We start from the raw sequence: 25054 nt of genomic DNA, 5'->3' as shown, positions 1-25054 counted from the left end.
AAAAAAGTGAATTTTGTCAAGGTTTGATTTTTTTGACTTTTTTCTTAAAATTTACGCTGAAAACTCACTTTTGAATTTTTTGCTTGCCATAAAGGACAATTAATTCCTAGGAGTTCGACAAAAATAACGATTTCTAACTCAAACTGGGCATTACAGGAGGGCTTCGCCCTCCTATATAGCCCATGTCGTATATATACGACATCGGCACTTAAAGGGTTAAACAAAGTGAAAAAAAAATTTTGAAAATGTGATTTTTTGGTGTTTTTCAGCATTTTTGAGTGAGTTTAGGCCAAAAATTGAGAAATCTAAAAAAAAAATAATTTTGGCAATTTTCTTTAACCTTTGAGTTCGGGTCCTTTTTCTAAGTTTTTTTTAAAAATCCTAGTTCAAACTTTAAGGGCTTAGATACCTGAACTAGAAGGATTAGAAGCTGTATTATAGCTCGTTGGATGCTAGAGTCTCTCTTTTCTTTGGGCGCCTCGGCGCCGCCCGTTTAGGAAGGGCTGGTGGGCGGCGGCCAAGGGGGGGGGTAGGTTAGGGAATTAAAGCAGTCAGGCCCGCTGCACGGACCTGACTGAACTGATGAAAGGTGCCCAGTGGTAAAATTTCAAATCAATTCACTAGAAGACAGAATAAAGTAAAACAGGGCCAAATTTGGAGGTTCTTGGATCACTCGTTGACCAAAAATAGTCAAAAAACGGTCAGAATCTAAAAAAAGTGAATTTTTGTCAATTTTTTGCATTTTTTTGACTTTTTTGCTTAAAATTTCGCTGGAAAGACTCACTTTTGAATTTTTTTTTGCTTGACCATAAAGGACAATCTAATTCCTACGAGTTCGACCAAAAATAACGATTTCTAACTCAAACTGGGCATTACAGGAGGGCTTCGCCCTCCTATATAGCCCATGTCGTATATATACGACATCGGCACTTAAAGGGTTAAAGTAATATTAAGTTTTAAATTTTAAGTTTTTTCAAATCTTCATCAATAAAATCATGATGAAGGCAGTGTTGGATATTGTGCTTTAGGTCCTTAATTTCTTGTGTCTACAACAGTAATTTGCGTTCATAAAGAGCGATACTATTTTAAGACATTTTAGAATCACCGCAATTCCGTAAATATGTTCTTTAGAATCCTCACCGTTCTTAGCTGACAGAGTTTCAAATTCCTGGGGTTTCCAAGTTTGGCGTGTGTACTTAATTGGAAAAAAGTGAGGGTATAATCGTATAATATAGCTTTTTCTATCCTTTTTAAGCTTTATTTCTTAGTTTTTTTTTATGATTAAAAACATTTTTTTTCTCAATTTCTTCAATGAGCGATGTAATACGTCATAGATAATACCCTAGGTTTTAAGCCTAAAAATGTTCTTAACATGTTATTGTTTTCACCATTTTGTGAGCATTTTTCTCCACTTTCTTAAGAAATTGGCTATTCTAGAGTCTGTAAAGCCTTAAAATGTTCTTAACTTAACTTATTCTCTATTTTGGCAATCGAAGCTATATGTTCCTATATAGTTTGTTCTTATAAATAATGTGTAAGACAGGTCACCATACCTCTCCACTATGAATTCCCTTTCGCTATTTTTTTGTCTTAGAATTTGGCGTAACAAAGAGAAATTCAAAACACGTTTCGTATCCTAATTAATTCACACCCAAAGGAAAGTAAGTAGGGGTGTGGTATGTAGTTTGTATGATAAAAAAAACTTAAACATAAGTCACACCCGGGAAACGAATAACTGACCTCACAAAAGAGTGTAAAAAAGAATTTCTTCATCGCTCGATATACAACATACACGTTTTTTTTTTATAAGAACAAACTATATAAGAACATAAGGCTTCGAGGCCCAAAAATTTAAGAACATTCTAAGAACATTCTAAGGCTTTGGAGACTTAAAAACATGCATTTTCTTAAGAAATTACATCAAAATGCTCAAAAAATGCTGAAAATAAGAACATTTTAAGAACATTTTTAGGCTTCAAATCTAAAAAACTAAGAACATCCGAAGGCTTCGAAAATTTTTGACGTTCTTATAAAAAAAAAACGTGTAGTAGCAATACAAAGATAGAGCAGATAACAGATTTTTTTTATAAGAACTGACTATTTAAGAACATAAGGATTCAATGTCCAGAATATTAAGAACAAGTTAAGAAGTTGAAGGCTTTGAGGAGTCTAAAACACCCGATTTCATAGGAAAAGGGGCAAAAATACTACTAACATAAATGGTGAAAATAAGAACAGGTTAAGAAAACTTTTAGGCTTGAAACCCAAAAAGTTAAGAGCATCCGAAGGCTTTTGTGATGTTCTTATAAAAAGGACGTGTATAGTAGCATTTTATAGAAAGATATAGCAGATAACTTCATCTTAAATAAGCGGAAACCTTTCAATAAGAAAGATCTGCTAAACGGATCTGATGGAATTTTCACAATAATAAACATTATAAAATGATTGATCCAAATAAAAAGAGAGAGAGAGAGTACCCTGGGTGTCCACACGCTTTCTTTTATAAGAACACGTGGCCTAAATATGGCCAAAATATAAAGAACAAATTAAGAACATTTTAACTAACACTTTATAGACTCAGAAAACATCCAATTTTCTTAGGAGATTACTCAAAAAAGTGATGAAATTAACAAGATTTTTAACAATTTTAGGCTTAAAAAACTGAAAAAGTTAGGAACGTCCCAGGGCTTAAAATTTTTTGAATTTTCTTATAAGGAACATGTGGGTTGGTGTGTGTGCTTAGAAACACATCATATACAAATAAAGAAAAATTAATTCTTCCGGTTGACAGGTTAAGCATTTATACTGTCGACTCTCTCTAATTCGATTGTCGAGGAAATCACTCGAATAATAGAGGTTCGAATTTTACAGATTTATTGAGCCTTTGAATTTTTGAAAAGAAACCGGTAAATTTCAAGAATAGGGCCTTAAATATATATACTCAAAATGTATAAGAGTGACTCCGGATGGGAGTCAAGATTTGAAAGACTTGAAATTACTTTCCTGTTGAGTCAGCATAATTATATAAAGAAAATTTTTTTTACCTTGTTATCTTTTCTCATAGTTCTTTATTGACAATGCCGGGGCTAATTAAAGCAGACAATCTATACACCTGCTGGTTTCAAAATAAGGAAAATGGCGGATATAGTTGTTGTTGTTGTTGTTTTTCTTCTTTTTTTCAATAGCGTTGTTTATTTTTATGACAGAAATGCTAATTTTCATTGTTTGACATCACAGCAGGTGGACAAAAAGGAAACGGATTGTGTTTTTGATTGAAATTCTTGTGATCTTTCGTTTGTGTGTTATAGGGATAACCCCTCCTTCCTTCCCCTGGATTCTTCTAATAAACATTTTTTTATAAGAACATCCAAAATTTTTGAAGCCTTCGAATGTTCTTAACTTTTTGAGTTTTATGTCTAAATGTCTAAAAATGTTCTCAACATATTTTTATTGCCATTTTCGAGTATTTTTGTCCATTTCCCTAAGTAGTCAGAATGCGTAAAGCTTAAAAAAGTTGTTCTTAATAATTTGGCATCGAAACCTTATTTTCTTACATAGTTCTTTCTTATCAAAAACGTGTATTTTCCTTCCTAGTTCTTACGATTCCATTAATACTTCTGAAAAGAAACGGGATGTTTTTCTTACAGTCATCATAATGCTAAACAAGGATGTATCTTTTAATCCAATTGTATCATTGTTTCGTATTACAGTCACTCTGACCTTTATATACCCTGGACCAAGTTTCTCAATCCTGGCAAAGCAAAATCTTTGATCGGAGTTTTTTTTTAAAGTGGTACCCTAATGGCGGCACTACTCAATAGTGGTGTAAATGCATCGAAAGTGCTAAATCTAGCTTCCCTCAAATTCTTTTTGAAGTAGCGCCGTTAGACGTTAATTTTTAACATTGCAATGGCTTCTTCTTCGGGTACCAATTCCAAAAAAACTCCAATCAAAGATGGTAGATATAGCTTGGTCCAGGGATATATAAAGGTCAGTGTTTACACTATGCCAAAACACAAGAGAAGTTGAGTAAATCACCCAGTGGAAAAAAGTAAATTTCATACCTGAGAAAGTGAATGAATTTCCCTACCGGGTGAAATTCTTGCAAGTTCCAAGGTGTGCAATGCTCTTTTCCCACCCAGGTGATCTGCTCATTTTTTCCTGTGAATCAGGCAGATAGATCTGGGCGGGCTATCACTGGCGGATTTAAGACAATAGAACAGGTACATCGGAAACATGCACTAAAAGTACAATAAAAGATAATGAAATCGAAATCAAAAATCCCTTCCTCTGATAAGTTTGACGTCTCTTCCAGAAGAAATCGTACATCACATGCTGAACAGGTCCGTTTACATTTATTTCAGGGGGCTACATAGGTTTCGGATAAAAATAGAAGAATAACCAAGCTCCCCGGGGTGCTGATTACAAAGGTATTGAAAATAAAGATTGGGCTATCTTCTTCTACCGTCAGGGAATAGGAAGTTTTTCAGGGAAAGGTTGACACAGTTTCCATTCGTCTTAATATTTCAAAGAAAGGTCATCGGTTAAATCTTTCTAATCCACAAAATCTCTATTAGGGCCCTTTTCTTGGAAATACACAGTCAAACAGTATCGGAACAAAATTTTCCTCTTTCCAGGTTCTAAGATTAGAACCATTTAGCTATCTATGCTCTTGTTTGACCTCTTTTAAGGAAATTTTTGTTAGAAAAGATCGAAATCAACAAAAGCTGTATGGAAGAGAGAGATGAAAATAAACTGATAGCTGGTATCATCAACAAAAATAACCTACTCTGAACCGCAACCTGGAGCCTTTTTGACTGTTTTTCTCGTTAGAGGCAATCGATCAGTTAACGGTTATCATTGATACAAACACGTTTCTTTATACAACGAAAACTAACAAAAGGCCTCTCTACGTCCAAAATATCAAGAACAAGTTAAGAACATTTGAAGACTTTATGGAATCTATAAAACACTAAATTTCGTAGTATATTGCACGAAAATATTAACATTTCAAGAGCAATTTAGGCTCGAAATTCAAAAAGCCTAGAACACCCGAAGGTTCCAAAATTTTTAATGTTCTTATAAAAAATTGTGTAAGTATTCTACCTGGGCAGCCCAAAACGAAGGGTAAAGGGATGAAAAAATACATTCCGATGGTATCTTTATTAGTGTTTACAATACCATTAGTAATAATTTTTGAAAATACACGCCTAGACCATACCTATATAAAAGGACATCACCACACCCGAACATATTGAATTATCTAAACATTCTTATCTAAAATAAAACTATCTCGTTGACAGTTAATTAACTTCCATAATGAGGCTTACTTTTTTCCGGTGGAATGATTAAAAAAACGTCCGGTGAAAATTAAAGAGGAGTAAATGAGGTCTGCTTATTAGCATTGCAATTTGAAGGAAACTTGGTGCACTTAGAAATGAGCCAACACGTTTTTTCATTAGAGCAAACTATAGGAGCTATAGGAGCATAATAAAAACATGAACACAAAAAGTTAAGAACCTTTGAAGGCTTCAAACATTTTGTATGTTCTTATAAAAATAGCCGTGTACTTTGGAAAACGTCTGACTCCTATGCACCTATGGTAATTTCAGTTAACTAGTTGCAAGAAGGTATATAGGTGGTGTGCAAAGTTATTGATTTTTCTGCATAATTTAGTAACTAGGTAGAGTATCCTTACGTAACTATTTAATTGTTGGTCGATTAGATTTAAATACAACGGTTTCCAAAAATAACCGGCGACATTGCAAAATTTATGTTTATAATCTGAAAATGGAAAATGCAAAAATTAAAATTAGATTTTAAATTTGTTGCAAGAGATTGACAATATCAATTTTTTGCGGCCTTTAAAAACTCTCTAATTAGGGGCAATCAATAAATTGAGGGTGGTGTAATTGTAATTCGGTTGGTTACCTACCAACTTACCACAGAGAGACGGGGTCATCAATAGTTATATTGTCAAGTTGGCCGGCCTGCCCTTTACCGTTGCAACTTTGTAAGATGTCACCAGAATATCTTTTAAATCTTAAGGCAGGCTGTACACGTTTTTTTATAAGAACAAACTATATAAAAACATAAGGCTTCGATGGCCAAAACGTCAAGAACAAGTTAAGAACATTTTAAGGCTTCGCGGACTCTAAAACACCCGATTTCTTAGGGAAATGGACAAAAATGTTAAGAATATTTTTAGCGGTTTAAAACTAAAAAAGTTAAGAACATCCCAAGGCTCTAAAAATTTTGGATGTTCTTACAAAAAAAAACGTGTACCATTTTTAGCTATCGTTTTTTGGAGTTTAGGAAAAACATTTGAAATTCCAACAGAAGTTTTGATAAAAAGTTTAAAAGTTGGTTTTTGACAAACATAGCTTTGGCGGAGATGTGATAAAAAAAAACGAAAAACATATTTCTATCTCGGGGGAAAATCTAAAAATGGACACATGAAATTTAAAACTTCAGTTGAATCTTTTGGGCTGGAATAGATAGATGTTGATGAAAAAAATGGAGTCACAAAGAGGGAAGTTGATACTAAATGAACTAACTGTAAGAATAGCGAATTCCCAAAATAAACCGCTCTTGGTGATTAACAAATTTATCCCTACTCTAAAAAAATATTCTAAAAAACTGTACACGTGTTTTTACAAGAACAAATTATATAAGAACATAAGGCTTCGATGGCCGAAATGTTAAGAGCATGTTAAGAACATTTTAAGGGTTTGCAGACTCGAAAACACCCGATTTCTCCAGAAAATGGACAAAAATACTCAACAAAAATGGCGAAAATAAGAACATGCTAAGAACATTTTTAGGCTTAAGATTCAAAAAGTTAAGAACATCTAATGGCTTCAAAAATTTTGGATGTCCTAATAAAAAACATGTATGCTACGTTAAGATAAATGAAAAAGACTCTGTCCTACCCATTTCACTTTAGAATTCGAATTATACATAGAGGGACTGAAATAGAAGGTTTCTTATAAAAAAGTAAAGAATTCAGGGTTTGATAGAGCTAACAAAATACTAAAAATAGGATGAATTCTTTGAAAAGAAAATGAAAAGTGAAAATATTGATAAAAATGAAATTTTGATAATTTATCCTCTCATGACTAATATTTGATGTTTCATGTAAAAAAGGGAAAATGGGGGCGATGTAGAGTAAATATTTTGCTTCTTTTTTGTTGCTATGGAGATTTCATAAACAAAGACAAAAGTATGCTTTTCGTGTATCATGGAAGAAGGGTGTATTTTTGAGAGGTCAAAGAAAAAAAAGGTTCATTTTGACCATCTCAGCGATATTATAAACCATTACCTCAGCTTCTTTGGTGACGCTTGTTACAAATTAGGATCCCAGAAGGGGGTTTGTAGGGGTTCGAAACACCGTTTTTCTGTCAAAACTTTTGCTGAATCCCGGAATCCCGAAAATTGAAAATAATAATAACACCGTCACACCAGTTTGTAGAGGTTGTATAAAAGGCTAAATACCTTCACCATCTGGTTTTAAAATACCGTTTTCCCGTATTTGTTTTCGTCAAATTCCGTAATACCGTACTAAAATAGGGCCATCCCGTCACACCATAAAAGTACACCCCTCCCCCTCAGAACAGTTGCTTACTCAGTCCCGTTATCAGATTTGTAGTAAGTAATGTAATAGTAATGTAATAGTTGAATTGGTAACAGGAAAGTGTGTCAAGCCTTAGTTTTAAATCACCAAGAAAAAAAACATGTCTCGAAGACCCGGTCTGTAAGACGCCATATATGTTAACGTTGGCAATCCCACTGCATAAAGGGTATCGAAAATATGTTGTTTTTTTGATGAGCAGAAGTTAGAGCTTTAAAAAATACAAATACTCTTTTTATTTTATAAGAACAATTTTATAAGAACAATGAGGCTTAAAATTACCAAAAAATAAGAACAATTTAAGAACAATGCTGAGCCTGAAATTACTCAATTTCAAGCAATTTAGGGGCCAAAGTAGTAGAAATTGGGTATAACGGCTAAAATAGCTCAACACTTTATAAATAAGAATAGGATAAGAACAAGACAAGGCTCAAAGTGCCAAAAAATAAGAACAGCCGAGCCTCATAAAAAAGCTACTGGTTCTTATAAAAGAAAAAGAGTGTAGGAGAATCTCAAGCTTCCAGTGTCATCCCAAGTGGCAATGGAACCTCATTGTAGTTTTCAATATATTTTTCTCATTGGGGAATTTTCTTCCTCAAACCAATCCTTGGATTATTTTATTTCTCTATGAATTTTCCAGCCCGATTTCTTGGGGAGACAAGACAGGGAGAATCTTTTCTCCTGTTGTCTAGAAAGAGTCCAGGAAAATCAATTAAGAAAACGATGTTGGCGTAACGTGTTTTCCTAGTTTAAATCAAGTCCAATTTTGTCGTTTAGAGTTGATATCTACATATTTGGTTGACGTCGTTACGAATCGATTCATGTCAATGATGACGTCAATGCGCTCAATTGATCGATCTTAAAATCGCACTTGGTGTCAAAAAAGATGACATTTACGACACAAGTACTTCCAGTGTTTGGCATAAAATTTTAAGACGGAAAGATCCACTTCACGTTTTTTATAAGAACAAATTCTATTGGAAAACGAGGCTCAATATTGGATAATGTCTACGAACATCCAAGCCTTCGATTTCAGAAATCGCTAAAAAATGCTTAACCTACTAAAAGGATTAAGTCAATAAGTAAGTATTAAGAACATAAAGAACACATAGACTTAAAATCACGAAAAGATAGGTAAGAGTACCCAAACCTACGCATATAGTAATAGCTTTCTGTTTACGTTTTTTTATTGGCAGAAATAACTCAAAAACAACTCTTGAATGTAAACCAGAGAGTGTAGAGATCCTTTGCTATGTTATGTGGACACTGTATGTTTTTTCTTATGAACATAATATGGAGTATATTGTTTTTACAGTGTGTATTACGCAATTTATCGGCCATAGTGATGGTAATGCGCATTTCCTTGATGTCAACTTCATGTCTTTTTTGCTTTATGACCTAAAACTGTTTGACCTAACAGTTGTGGTGTATTGCGGATCGTTTAACAGATTGTACGAAACTTCCGGTTTTTTTTATTCAAAACGAAAAAAAACTTTTTTTAAAGATCTAGATTAATCTATCAACAGTTACAAATTTACGGCTTTTTCTTCAACAAAGACATATTTAACGCCTGAGGAATTGATAGAAAAACATAGTGATTAATTGACAATGTGCTATAAATGAGTGACCAATTGTGACAGAAATGACGTGCTTTGCAGCTCTCCCTGGTTTCTTGACTTAAGGCTAGCTGTTTAAGGAGTCATCGATCAAGCCTGGGAACACAAAGATGACCTTCATTGAATGTATCATTAACACTAGGGTACTAGTAGCTTCAATATTTTTCCAATATCTTCAAGTTAAAAGAGAGAAGGAAGTTCTTACCATCACAAATAGACCCAGCATTTCAAACCCAACAACTTTCGATAATCACTACATTGCAAAATAAAAGGGATTTCATAAATTTGAACTTTAATTCAAATACCTACTTCTCCAAAACGCAAATTTTGCATCAAAGTCAACCATCACTAAGCGTAAAAGCTTTTTTGTAAGAACATCAAAAATCCTTATATTCTTATAAAAAACATTTAAATAGTTGACCTCCTATACATTAGATTATTTATAAGGTGATAAGGGGTTTGACAACAGATTTTTCACGATTTTTTTGTATCGTAAGTTGAAGTGATAACTAGGCGGGCTAGATTGTCGAAAAGGTATTAAGTCATAATTCAAAAAATTTATTAGCGCAAAAGTAACACCTTTGATGAATTAACTTAAATTTTTATTCTGCAATAAAAAGTGCTTATACGATAAGCAAAACCAGTGCTTTATACGATAAGCAAAGCCAGTGATTTATACGATAAGCAAAGCAACACCTTTAGGATGGTTGAATGCATAGGGCGAGTATCATCGTACAACCGTGATTGAAATGTTAAAGTAACATGGGGAAATGTGTTCTCCATCTTAGATTCTTTTGATACTATTATGATTGAGACATGCAATTAAATTCTTATACAGTGGAGTCTCCATAATTCGAACACGCACGGGGAAATTTGTTCGAGTTATGGAGTAAGACTTATACCGTAAGTAGACGTAAAGGCTTATACCGTAAGACATTGTTAACTGAAGCGATTGTAACTTGCTCGAGCTAAGGGGACAGTTGAGCTAAAGAGACACTACGTAGCCCGGGAATAGTAGGGTTGTGATTGACGGTTATGTGCTGCCCGACTTTCGACCCTCGGACCCTTAGCGGGACTATAGGATCCTTATTGGAACTAATTTGACTAAATTTCGATGTTTTCAAATTTATCTATTTTTCCAACCTTTAGTGGGACTGAAATTTGATTTTCTGATTTTTTCAAACCAAAAGGTAACCGTACCCTCCATTTGACTAAGTACCCCCCCCATCGGGTATTGTAGTCCCTCGCCACAGGTCCAATTTCAGAGAAAGCTAAACTGTGGTACTCAAGGTACAATCTTCCAGATAAAGAATTTAGGGCGCCCGAAGTTTCTAAACAGATACATTTCTTTTATAGGAACAAACTATATAAGAACATAAGGCTTCGGTGGGCAAAATATTAAAAACAAGTTAAGAGCATTTTAAGGGTTTGTGGGCTCAAAACACCTGTTTTCTTAGGAAAATGGAAATAAAAAATACTCAAAAAATTATGAAAACAAGAACATGTTAAGAACATTTTTTGGCTTGAAATCCAAAAAGTTAAGAACATCTGCAGGCTTCAAAAGTTTTGGATATTCTTATTAAAAAGACGTATATTGAGAAAAAAACTAAACCAGTGATAAACTAGGCCGGTTACAAAACTTTGAAATGAAGATCCGCAGTTTGTACTAATAATAAGCAGTGCCGTAGACACAAATTATATTTTAGGGGGGCCCGTTTAGTTAGTTATCTAAGGAGACCCCACCATGGTTGGGGGCGACGGTCCAGGAAAATTTTTGGACTTTATACCCTCCAGATTGGCTTAAACTGTCTCTCCGAAAGTCAATTTTCAGCAAAAGGCAAGTAGAAATCGCGTGCATGTTAATATATTTTCAAATCATAAGACTATCATCTTAAATAGTTAGTGCATTACATTTTTAGAAAGTAAATAAACAGACAACATTGACGAAATTTACAACTTTTTCAAAAAAACACCATAATCTGAAAATCTTTTGGGAGGGTGGCTACGGCACTGATAAGCAAAGTGCTTTAACACAATGGAAACAAATCATATCTTTCATCATATTTTACACAATTTGTAATGTTGTGAAATCCTTCACCGTAAACAATTATGTATTGCAGGGATTGTTCTAGAGGCGAGAATATTAATCAGTTTTTGTCTTCATTTGAAAATATTCTCGAAGTTCGTTTTATAGAGAGTACCTCCCACTAAAAAACATTCAGTTTCATTTAAACGACATTCTCAATAAGGGATGGGTAGGTGCTGGTTGTAGGTGCGGGATAATGGTCTCTATAAGTGTTACAAAAGCAACAAAAAGTCGAAAGAAACTAAGCATAGGGATTTTCCCCTTTTTGGGTCTCTGGTGGTACGAAAACCATGAAAAGTCAAAAAATCTCTTAGGGTAAAGTAGTGGGCAAACCCTTAGGACCCGTAACATCTTTTATGCGACGTAACCAAACCTGCTTCATTTCAAAAAATAAAGTGTTTAAAGAATTTTTCGCGAAGGGGATTTTCTGCTAAGGTCTAAGAAAAATTTTTAGGACCTAAAAACTGACGTCACATGCAAAACCCCTTGACCCCAAAAATTTGACGAAAATTCAAAGTTAATAAAATCCAAAACCACTTATTCTGCTCTCAAAAAACGATATAGAGGACTTATAAGTGGATATAGTCGATTTTCCAACGTAACTCGAGAAAATCGACCAAGAATAACGTACAAACGCAACTTTGATCGTTAATTTTCTCGAGATAGATAGAAAAAACGAATATATCTATTTAAAAGTCCTATATCGTTTTTAAGAGCTTTCGATTGGTTTAACTGATTTTGTTTTTTTTTTTACTTTGAAATTTTGCCAAATTTAGCCTGTTACGCCAGTTTTTAGGTCCTAAAAAAGTATTTCTAGTCCTTAATAGAAAACTTCCACGCGAAAACTCTTTACTTTATTCTTTGAAATGGAGCAGGTTTGGTTGCGTCGCATAAAAGATGTCATGGGTCCTTAGAATTTTCCCCCTACTAGTAGGAACTGTTTCGAAAATGGTCTCTCTAAGGTTGCGTCTTCGGAGTCTTGTGTGTGGATTTTAAAATGAGTCACCCAGCTGTAAATTAAATCAGAACAAAAAAACGAGAAAAAAATAAGGAATAAGAAAAAACGAAACGGCGAAAACCACAACAGTCTCTCAAATTGGAGATTTACAACCACAAACACGAGGGGAAAACAGCTCATGGCACACATGGAGAAAAAACATACTGAGGATAACAGGATACAAACATAGACAACAAAGCCAAATATATGTAAAATTAAAAACAAAACAAAGGATGCGTGCAGCCTAGGGTAATTCTTGCTTTCAAGATTAGTGATAATTATTGATGTTTTTCATCCAAAAAATAGAGACAATGAATGCAAATATCAACCGTTAGGGCGTGGTCAGGGGACTCCTAACAACTACTTTTTTGTTAATTCTGTTTGTGTATCAGCGGAAAGTCGTTACCAGGTCTTTGATCTGAAGCTTTAGCTTAATTCACAAGAGGCCAACGCACTTTAGCAATTTGGGCTTATAATTGATCGAATTAAAACTTGAGGTACCTTTCAGTGTAATTCATTTGAGTCCTGTAGAGCAGTTGGTTCCCCGTGTCTTGAGGGTGGCACCTTTGACTTCGTCTCGCATTGCGTTTATCATCTTGTTAAATAGTTGGTCATAAAAGAATCAACCAATCCTAAAAAGTAAATTCGGAGCATAGAATAAAAGAATAAAAATTCAGCAAGATGCATACAGAATGGACCTACCTGAAGGCTAATGCTAATGAGAAAATAGAAAAAAAGGCAACAAAAGTAAGAAAATGCAAACTGAAAAATCAGGCTCTGTCACATTCTGGATATTGCCATCTTGCATCATTTTGCAAATGAAAAAACAGAAAAAAAGCTAAAGAGCCAATCCCGAAAAAGCTGACAACAGACCAATGAACGGAATGACGGACAAACGGGAGGGCTTGGATTAATTTTTAGGAACTCTGAAGTAGGTCCAAAAATCAGGGAGTCGTCGCTGTCTTTTGGGTGCATTTGCAAATCTTCAAGAAAATCCCTTGATCTGAAAAAGTACGTCATCATGCCTTATGTGTGTTATTGCAAGTGACTTTATACAAATAAAATGGAACGTTCTAGCGAAACAAACGATGCGGAGCATTCTAGAACTTTCAGGGACGTTATAAGAACGTTCAAAAGTACCCGAAAAAATGGTTCGCAGGCGTTCAGGAACACCCTATTACCGTTTTCGTAATTTTATTTGTATTGCAAATCACATACGGTGTGTTAAATGGAGTTGTAGCATTAATGGTCAAGGATGAAAGCGAATACAATTTTTATTGAGGAAACTAAATTTGTCCTGACTTTTATTAGAAAGGGTCCTCCTCCTCCCAAAGTATAACCCTTTTTTGTTTGAATAACCCAAGTTTGTAAGAAAACGAGACCTACACTTTGGTCCTCAAAACTTTCTTAAGTTTCTTAAGGTCCTTAAGGTCTTAGGAGCTGGGGCTGCATAGTGACTATCCATGTGCTTTGAAAATAAAATAAATAAATAGATGGCATAGAGGTTGAAAATTGATGATAAAATACCCTCTATGATTCCATTTTACGATAAGAAGCTGTAATGTAAGTGTCTTGTATCTGCACGATGCTCAGCAATTAAAGAAAAGTGGTCAAGGTTAAGTGGAGAAATCCAGGGAAAGGAGTGGGACCCTCCTCTTTATCTGATGTCCCGATGGTGTATTGGCGGCTGCCAACGCTAAAGCTCTAAAGGAACAGGTTAAGTTACCATCGGGGGATATTGAAGTCAGGTTCAATAACCATGTCTCCGCTTGCTTAAAGAACAATAGCAAATCTAGCAGCAATTCAAATATGTACAAAATGGACACATTTGTCTTAGAAAAATGTGAATATAGTAGTATAATTTGGTCCTAGGTTCTGTAAAGGTATTTGTATCTTATTTTAACGATTTGGTAGTTTAGTGTGTAAATTGCACTTTTTGTGCCAGTAGCCAAATTTTATCATTTTACACATTGAAAAATCATTTTTTAGATCCTTTTATGTCTAGGTAAGTATGAATTAGCAAGAAGTTCATGTTTTAAGTTTTAATTTTTTGTGAATTAGGCTAAACTAGGGTTTGTTTATATTTTTTACATAAAGCAAACAAGCACATGGTGTACAACATTTGCGTTGTATTTTCTTGGAAGCACACGCATCGATTGCAGTTGCCAATCGTTTCTTGGATTTTCGCAAACTTTTTAAATGTGGTCAAAACAAATATCGTAATCCAAACCATCCAGATGTTAAAATTTTCCCCCCGACCTTAGAGCAAAGCGTGCCGTAGCAAATTTCCACATCTAGCACTAAATAACCCTACCTTTTCCCTACATTTGAGGGAAAAGAGAGCCTTCGGGTGGCCCTTGACTGCGGCTGCAAAAAAAAACATTCCCAAGCTATCTTTATGCTAGTTTGACATATGTTTGACTGTTTTGGTATTTGTAAAAAAAGAGGTACTTATCTTCACTTCACTATCTTCACGCGTTGTAGATTAAATACCACGGATTTACAAAAAGCTCGTTGAAAAAAGGTAGAGAATTTTCTCAACAGAAGGATTAGAAGTCCCTATCACCAAAAAATCATAATACTGAGATAGACAATATTTTAGGTCGTGTAACCACAGACTTATATCCATTATGGTTTTACCTGGCGATCAAACTAGGTTATCACAGTTTTGATACCATTGAAATCAACAGCTGTCGCAATTTATTTTCCGTTAGGTAGAGACTTCAATTGTCATCCCAGCCGGCACACAACGTTGTTTCAACGTTTATTTAACGTTCACAACGTCCATATAACGTCAGATGGACGTAGAGATAACGTTGTGTGCCAGCCGGGATAGAGTACGAGTAAAAAATTTTTAAATAACTCTGTACTAGAATATTCTCTCTGTTTTATCAGATCATCGAATCGATGAGATAAAACATACCAAAGATTTACAAAATACGGCCCTTAAAAAGGATTAAAAAAGCTATTTCACCAAACGAAAACTATAAAATATCTATCACGATGCTAGCACTGTGGATTCTACAAAATTATAATTCCGAGGTAGAAAAAAACTTCAATCGTTTTTATGGTATTCATAACCACGGAGATATCCTGGGATTTAGTTGAGCAGGTTACTAGCCATGAAGAGTTACAAAAAAGACATAATAAACCGCTTCCGTTAAGGTCGTACTTAAAGTACTCCTAGCTAGGCCTTTTAGAGTTTTTATGTCTATCCATCAGGGGGGAATATAGGCTGAGACCAATTTAATTTGTTTGGTCCTACCAGTCGTTTGAATACGGGAAAGGGATTTGGAAAATTGAGAGACAAATACTAGACGATCCTATCGTCTACAGATTTAAAAAAGGGAATAATTAAGGAGGCGGGATAAATTTGAGAACGGTGGTTAGTTCGGGCGAAGTAAACCATGGCAGAAGTGTTTACAGCGTTTGCTCCAAACTCTACCGCCCTGTCGCCCTGACGCTGCGCATATATATTTTTCCACGTTTACTGACCCTCTAGACGGACGATAGCATTGTCTAGACAAAGACTCAAGTCAAAACAAAAATACTTTATATTCAAGAACACTGGAAATATCGTTGGTTGATTTTACTCTGTCCTCCAGATTTAAAATAGGAAGTATGTAAACATGGTTACAAAACACGGCAGGTCGTTTGTAATATGCATTTTGCAATATCGGTTAAATTTCTATCTTTCCTCTCTCTCTCTTCAGATTGTGTAGGTAGCAAAAAAATAATCCTTGTATGATAGAGGGAGAAAAATCTTTCGCCTCGTAAATTTTTAATCTGTTAAAAAAAAAAGCATTGCATCAGATCGTACATACAGATTAACGTTTTATCCGATCTCACTTTCGTTTCTCCAATTCTCTAAACTTACATAATTCTCGTTTTGAAGCGGTCAACTCTGTTTTAAATATCCGCGCGACCATCTTTGTGACGAGGCTATAGGCTATCATTCGCACCAAATTTCCTTTCGTTTATTAGTGTCAAAACCGAAGAACCACTATTTGGATGAAAGTTCACGCGGAACTTTCGCAAATGTAAATTAGTTTGATGATAATTAGATGCTTCCTTCCTTTCTCTTACACGTCTACACATTAATCAGGCAGTCAAGAAAGAAAAAAACTCCAGCTCAAGAAGCTTGTCCAAAAATATTTTTGAATTGCGCAATATCCCGCTCGTTAAATGATTTTCTTATCAAGATTAATAATAATTCCTTTAAAAATGAGGTTTTAATTCTTAAAAACCTCAACCATTATGACAAAGTTGTTTACAGAGCAATCAAAGTTAAAAGCTTGTAAATTATATTGAAACTTTACAAAGTCTTTATCAATCATCCAGATTTAAATGAAAATTTCGGAGAAATATTTGCATGTTTATGGTGGCCCATGAGGGCCAAGTTAAATTGTTTTGACATTTCTATAAAAAAATTCAAAACAATTTACTTTTCACATTCATTTTTGCAATAGCTTTTAATATAAGTTTTGAACTAAATTTTGATTTCAAAATTGATTTACTTTCTATTTTCGTTTCAAATTAAAAACGTGTTTGTTTCAAAACGAGTCCAACTCACCATCGAGGCCATGTCATTTTAAATCATTTTAATTTTTTTAAAATGATTGTCTGACAGCCCATTGAGGCCACTCATAGAAAGAGTAAATTTCACAGAAAAGGTCTTTGATAATAGAACGAACCATTGTTTGTTTAGGGGGGGGTCACATTGGGGACCAAAATATTAAAGCAATGGCGGCAACAGAAAGGGGTAGAAGTAATAAAACTTCCCGCTTATTCACTCTTTTTTTTATAAGACCAGTAATTTTTGCTGAGACTCGGCTTTCTTAATTTTTTTGGCACTTGACCTTAATTGTTCTTATTTGTTCTTATTTTTTCCACGTAAAACAGTTTGGCTATACTTTATTATTTAGAGGATTTAAACCAGGCAACCAGGATTCTTTTGCTAGAACCTCTAACTTCAGCCTCTCCACTGTTCTAAATTGTTCTTATATAAAAAGTGTATTTCCTCTCTTCTCACATTTTTCCTTTCATGCTCGCATGCGCATATTAAGAAAGAATAAAAGTCGACTCTTTATTTACACATCAACAAGCGCTTCATTTCCCCATGTTTGATTAATTTTGTCTGCAAAAGAGTAATTTTTCAGACAATACAACCCACCAGCCAAACAAAGAACAATAGAAAGGAAAAGCACTGTGACGGAGAAAAAATCTCTCATTTATGGTACCATAAACACTGGGAGTAAAGGATATCATTTTATACTCTCCTACAATTGTAATATGTTTGGGTCTAGCACTAAGTTGTGTTGGCCTGATGGCCGTGAATGTAACAAACCATAATAAACATAGTAACTTCAAGCTTTAACGTAGGGGTCTGGAGACAAGCGTCTTTGGCACTAGGGCTACGGAGAAAAGTGATTTAAAATAAAAAACAAAATGCTTTTAAATGATTCGAAAAGTAATGAGAATGAAAACAAATTTAAAACATTGTGTGCCTGCTGGGTCTATTTTAAGTTGTTTTTAAAGTCATTGAAAACAATTACTTTTACTTAATTGATTTAAATTGAAAATGAAATTATTTTCATTATAAAAAAAATATTTTTCTGATTGTCAATAAAAATTACTTGCACTTATGGCCACCATACATGTTGCATATCTGGCATTCCAACAATATATATTCTGAAAAAAAAGAAGATATTATGTCCGGGGGTCACGCAACTTTTTATATCATCGCTTTACGTACCTTCACTGATAAATGTTTTAGAATCTTCCACAGTGATTCACGTTTTTATAGACAACTTATAAAACATCAGGCTTCAATGGCTAAAATGTCAAGAACAAGAGGAAAAAGGACAAAAATGCTCGAAAAGTGGTGAAAATAAGAACATGCTATAAACATTTTTAGGATTAAAACTAAAAAAGTTAAAAACATCCGAATGCTTCAAAAATTTTGGATGTTCTTAAAAAAAAAACGTGTAACTTGTAAAATTGAAGATGGTTTGATATGAAAATTCTCACCATAATAGTTGTTTTTTTTAATCTTCATTTGTCAGCAGCATTTTCCGAACTTTTTGAAACAAATGCTTCATTCGTTTTAAGTTTTTGATTTTTTTTCCAGCACTAGTCTAGATCCTAATTTACAAGTTGGGTTTGTTAGACAATGGTAAAATAAAAAATGCTGAATCAGTCATCAAAGGGGTTTAGCAGCCTTAGTGCTTAGATGAGCTAAAATCTGATAAAATAGACAAAACCAATCCATCAAGTTTTTCTATTAGATGCATACAAACAAACACGCTGAAATCTTTAAGACAGCAATTAATTCTTAACCCACAAACACCCGGCATTTTTTAAACAACTTAGTTTTAATAGTTGACATCCAGTAACAAGTCGATCCAGCACCCAATGTAGCTTTTGCTGTGAATGTCAATATGAAGAAGGTACTGGCTGCATTTAATAATTTTTTTTCATTAAGTCATTAACTGTCATTAAAAACCAAACCTCCTGTCCAAAAGATCGGAAATCGAGATGTCTGTCTCTAAAGATTTAAGGCTTAATTAAAGATGAGTCATATCTCTTGATCATGATTTTTTGTAAGTTTAATTGACCCAATAAATGACAGCAATTACTCCCTAACTTTTTAATTTCAAATATTTTCTGATTTCAAATGCTCACGCGCATATGAGACAATTTGACGTACTGTCAATGGTTTGCTCCTTGATCAGATTCTTTAAACTGGATGATGGATCTCATATGATTCACTTTAACACGTTAAAAAAATAATTAATTAGGTTGCATGCTGTAAAGTCCATCATTTAACCCTTTAACTGCCCGTCGTTTTTTTTAAGGTTCAACCTATTTGCCGCGGGAAAAAAAAAAGTTCGACCTATTTGCCACGGGAAAAAAAGAAGGTTCGACCTATTTGCCCGATGTCGGCATTTGCCGACATGGTCAAAAGGTAGCGATTTTGACTTCATTTTCTGAATAATATATGAAGTACAGCCAGGACTATAATTTGAGTTGACATTTTGAATAGTTATTTTTAACATAGAAAAGCTGTAACTATATCTTTTATCATTTCAAACCATCTAAGACAAAATCTTTGTGAAGTGTTAATTTTGGCAAGGATGGAAGCGCCGAGTCGGCAAATCCCGACATGGGCAAAGAAATCGAAAATGCTCATGTCGGCATATGCCGACATGGGCAGTTAAAGGGTTAACGTATCTCGTACCCTTTGCTACTCTCATAACAGATCATCCATTCTTTCGCATACCGCGCACTGCTGTAAACGGATATGGCAAATGTGAAGATTTAACTTGGTTGTCCAGTCAAAACATCCAAAACCGCGCAACCTTTTGCTTGAAAACGAAAGCGAAAGCGGCTGGGTTCTAATGTTTGTGCATTGTTTATGTTTATGATTGACAGTTAATTTTGGTGTGACTGCTTTGCTTTAGCCAATCAGCGCGCTCAAAAACTCATTTTATATCCATCCAAAATCTGAATGAAAAAAATCAAAGCGGTGCGCACCAACCTTGGCAGATTCTGTAAAGGAGCCAAGGTCATTAGAGATCCCCAAGTGGTTTACGTGAATGCGTGAATGAGCTCTTTTGGCCTATTCTTTGTGTGGATGCGTAAATCATCCCTTTTTTGTATGGATTTCCCAGCTGACACAAAAAGTTGTTTCAACGTTCATTTAATGTTTAATGAACGTTGAAACGACGTTATGTGCCAGCTGATCTTTCCTCCACTTTAAAATGATTCCCGATTTTCTGAAAATTTGAGTTTGAGTGAAAAAAGAGAAAAATTTGCATAAATGCATAAAATGCACGAGTGCGTGAAACTTGCGTCCGCTGGGGAAGGGTTTTTTTAGAGTAAATACGTGTCATGTGCGGAGTATCAGAATATGCTCAGAGATTAACCCTTTGCGTTTTCAAACAAAAGAACTTTCTCCCTCTCCCCACCACGTAAGCTTAAATTTGGATGAATTATTTTTTCACATCTGCTTTGTCAGCATAGAGCAGAAGCAGCAGGCGAAGTGATTTTTTAGAAATATGTGTTCTTGTCTTCTAGGAGACCACATGTTATGACTTTTCAATTTTTTATACAAATGACGTGTTCTGATTTCTAGGAAACCTTTATCGCATTATTTGTCTCCCTAAACTTATCACTACTTTATGGTTTGATGTGTTCTAAAATCTAGGAAAAAACAGTTCGCCAAGACAAATTTGCTAGATATTTGTTTTTCTCCACGAAAGATGTGTTCTGAAAATTTCTAAGGTTACTAAGCAACAAGATTACATCAATTTCTCGATTACAACCCTGTCTCCTTAAAAGATGTGTTCTGAAGCTTTCTAGGGTTTACCTAGGCAACAAGAACACGTTAGATGACCTTAATTATAACCCTGTCTCGTCAGAACACATAACCGTTTCTAGAGATTTCTAGCTGATTAATTTTCGAAGACCTGATTAGAAAAGATCAAAATTTCTAGCTAAAATATGCTTTCAGAACACATTGGAAAAAAAGGTCGCCTCGCCGGCTGCTTTCGATAGAGGCGCGTCTCCAGATAAAACTCGCACAAAAACGAATTTAAAACTTGACCTTTGAAGATTATGACCTTGCAAAAAACGAATTTAAAATAGTAATGAAAGTCAGACGATCTCACATGTTGCCAGGCTTAACCTTTGCAAAATTAAACTTTCGAGCTTTCGAGCATGTTAAGATTATAAAATAGTGTCTTGGTGTCCAATCACAACAAAATGTTCGGTTCCGGCGTTGTTGGCTTTGATCTTTAAAATGAGATTATACTTAAATAACAAATTCTTAGAAATTTATCCTGAAAAGCCAACAATAACCGGTATAAGAATTATTATTATATAATAATTGATGAAATTATCTGTTGAAAATCTTCAGCAGATATATATAGGTTCCTGGAGAAAATAGCTTGGAAAAAAGAAGAATTTTGGAACCGGAAAGTGGGGTTTTAATCTTCACACAGGAAAAACCTGCTGCACAACGCAGTTTTTAAACATTTATTTCATAAATGGTATGCTGCCGTTTCACCAGCCACACATGGTTTCAGCCCACTTTTCAGGTGCCCCATTGAATATGGTGCCCCCAAAGAAGGCCCCCTTGAGAAATTGCTTTGAGTTAGGTAACCTCGTTCAGCCGATAATTTTTTGGAATTGACACTTTTTGTTCTTTTATCATTCCTAAAATCTTTTTTAGGGTGGTATATATATACGTGGAAAGAATCAATAATTTGAAACATTTTGAAATATTCAATTTGGAAAATATACACAGTCCCCAGAGCCTCCATCAAAACAGCTGGTACGCAAATGAATATGTAACCCCGAAGAATTGCAAAATACTAGCCTCCAGCCCTTAACCTGGCCTAGGTGCTATTCAGATTTCTGGGGGGGGGTGCTGACACCATGCAGGCCACAATGGGGCCTCATACAATGAAAGGCAAGTTACAGCTGGGTTTCGGTGGTCCTGGTACTATTTTCTGCCTCGCAGATCACGAGAAGGTCCGCAAAAACATGAAAAAGTGCGGAAAAAACCCTCGTAGTAGATGAATCTGGATCCGGCAGGAAATGATCAAGATATGGACTGAACATTAAGTTTCTGACCTGGTGTGTAACCCAATATATTTTCGCTCAATTTCGCGAAAAGCTGCAAAAACTGATTATGAGGTCATAATCGACGACGTCCTAAAAACTAAAAATTTAATTTCTCAAGAATGGTTTATTCAATTTCCTTCTAACTTCGACCAAAGATGTATCTCACCAAAATCAATCTTTTGAAAAAAATATTATTCCGAAATTTTGATTAGTTCAGCAAAAATTAAGGTTTTCAGAGACTCAATTTGCTTTTTAATGGTTTTTGCACCCCTCGAGAGGCTTTCTAGGGTGTGAAAAAGAGACCCTTATGGCTCGTATTCTGAATTATTAATGAGCTATCAAGCTATCAAGAGTTCATTTATGGCATGTTGAAATTAAACCTAAAGACGGAAAAGACTTGGGGATCTCCGCAGATTGAAATAAAATCCAAGTCGCCACAAACCGCGGTGAGCGGCGCATCAAGACGCGGATATTTTATGAACCTTTTCTATATATTTATTTGGAGTTTATTGTTGGTATTGTGTTTTAATATTGAGTGCTTATTATGAACTAAATTCGTGTCCACTCTATTGAGCCTTCACCCAGGAATTATAAAGGGTACCTACCCGTCTCTTTAATTTCCAGAGATAAGTCAGGCCGATATCCGAGGAAACTTTCAATAAAGATTTTGTTGTCATTAGCTTAGGCAAGACTAGCCTCGGGCACAAGACAAGCCACTTATTTTCCATCCAGAACGCCCGCGCGTGGCTTTTACACAAACGCAGGATTGAAAGTAAAATCTATCGCTAGGTTTAAAAAAATGCAGTCCTCAAAAACAAAGGAGCCGTTAGATACACTTTAACGTTATGATTGCGGCGCGTTCTAGGCGCGTTCTGGTTGGGAAATAAGTGGCTTCACTTTTTCTTCCCTGGGAAAGGTTAGAGATTCTACTCTAGCCCTTCGGGCTTTAAACTCAACAAAGATAAGTCCATTAGGCGAGAATATTTCATAATGAAATACAAATGTGAACAATAGAGAATACATTCTGACATTCTGACAGCGCTAAAGCTATGTAAGTGAATGAAATAATATTATGAACCTTTTTAGAGAATGGGAAAAAAGCGACCAGATACAAGATTCACATTTTAATGGCTACTAATGAGGCTTGTATATAAACCGAATATTTTGCAACAGAATAAGGAAGCGCAAAAAAAGACAATATACCTCAATGAGGAAGTATATAGATATGAAGTAGGTAAGCCTTTTCATCTGAGTTGACTTTTTATGGTGATTTTTTTTCCGCGTTTAAATTGAGATCAATCAATCATTTAAATGAACACGAACTTGCGTAATTTTTTAGTTGTTCTAATCTGAGTATGTCAGAGAATCTCCAAAAACTGAGTGACTCGCGGTCGCGATTATTTTGCCTACAAAATTACAGTTTAAACTATTATTCAGGGAAAAAAAGACACTTTTTTATTCTGCTACTAGCAGTTTCATGCCACCTGGTCAACAATCTTCAGGCAAGTAATTCCTATGTAGGTATTCTTCCAGAATGACATCACTCTATTTATGTATCGAACACTGTAAAAGACTGAAGAAATACTTATAGGAGGACACCCAGCGGACCTTTAATTCGAGCAATCACGCAAATCTTTTTTTTCCAAATTTACGCACTCACGCAATTTTTGTTCTCAATTCTTTGCGATTCACGCATTCACGCAATTGAAAAAGCCCATTCACGCATTCACGCAATTGAAAAAGCCCATTCACGCATTCACACAAGCCGCTAGGGGGCCCCTCATAGTTTAAACTTTTATAATGATATTTAAGCTTTGGAATCGAAGATTGATACACCTACACTTATCCGAAGATCCATTCAAAAAGTTGTAATTATTCAACTTTGTTAAAAAAGTGTTGTGCACTAGAAAAATTGACGACTAACGATACAACATATTAATTAATTTAACCTACATTTTATTGGCTAAAGTGTACTGCCTGAAAGCAAGTGTGATAGTATTCCGGAAGTTAAACAGAAAAAAATGGGGGTACCGCTTCAGTAAAATTTTAGTCAATTCTGGACAAAAATCAAACTTTAATGGATTAGGTAGATTCTTTCAAATAATTCTTAGCCATTATAGGTCAAACTTGGTAAGACTTTCCAAATTTCACCCTTTTCGTGCCCACGGGGGAAAAAATGGCAAAAAAATGTATATTTGTCCTCACCAGATGTTAGGCCGCCAAACCCAATATCAAATATACTGGACATGACTTTTTGCCTAGTTTTTTTGTGCGGCTGCTCAATTGATTATGAAATACATTTCGCAATGTCAAATATACTTGACATGGGCACGGAAAGGGTTAAGTAAAGAATTAAGAAAGGACTTTTCTTAGTTTAGCTAAATTAATTCAGAGCTTATTCATGAAAAACCTCTTTCTTCATGTCTAGTTGATAAAATATATCACAATATCGAGAATTTACTCATGGGTTCTGAATAGGGAAACATTTCGCTAATTCATATGACTTAGCCTTGGAAAACACATTTACAATTAATCTTAAACATCTAATTACCCAGCAGATACTACCTAATTAAAGCTCTCACTGAAAGTAAATATAACAGGGAAGTGCTCATTATGATTAGCAATTAAACTCTTCTTCCATCTTCCCTACCCATTTGGGTCTCAAAATAGCAAAAATATATAGCAAGATTTTCATTTCTCATATCCGGCTTCCCTGTTGAAAGCTCCCATAAATACGCATCGAAAGGATAGACCAATCACATCAACTCAGCTTTTTAATCTAAAGATTGAGAATTCGAAGGACTAAGAAGAAGATGAAGATCTTCGCTCTTCTTTTAGTAGCACTTGTTGCATTCGGTAAGTTGCTTTTGTTTACTCTTTTACGAAAACCTCAAAAGTTCAGAAATCTTCAGCAGCACTAATCAACGAACATTCAAGTGTATCTATCAGCTTTAAAGTATCGGTTATACAGGCCCAACGGAACAACCGTAAAATGTGGGGAGGCTGAAGGCTCAAAATGAGATAAAATTCGCTACGAATTTGAGAAAACAAATTGTATTTGTTTAAAACTGGGGAGGCTGAAATCTCCCCAGTCT

At 34.9% G+C, this 25054-nt stretch overlaps 1 long non-coding RNA gene across 1 annotated transcript in view; it reads right to left on the bottom strand.

The window, feature by feature from the left end:
• LOC136807789 (uncharacterized) overlaps window positions 1-25054 on the bottom strand; it is a 53149-nt gene that overhangs the window by 12086 nt on the left and 16009 nt on the right. The window contains exon 3 of the long non-coding RNA XR_010846719.1: window positions 12831-12961. This is a non-coding gene — a long non-coding RNA (uncharacterized lncRNA). The remainder of the gene's footprint in view (window positions 1-12830; window positions 12962-25054) is intronic.

The sequence above is a fragment of the Clytia hemisphaerica genome, unplaced genomic scaffold, assembly GCF_902728285.1.
Source record: "Clytia hemisphaerica strain Z4C2 unplaced genomic scaffold, Clytia hemisphaerica genome assembly, whole genome shotgun sequence".
Lineage (NCBI taxonomy): Eukaryota > Metazoa > Cnidaria > Hydrozoa > Leptothecata > Clytiidae > Clytia > Clytia hemisphaerica.
Note: the sequence above shows the minus strand (reverse complement) of the source record. Positions and strands in the feature narration are given on the sequence as shown.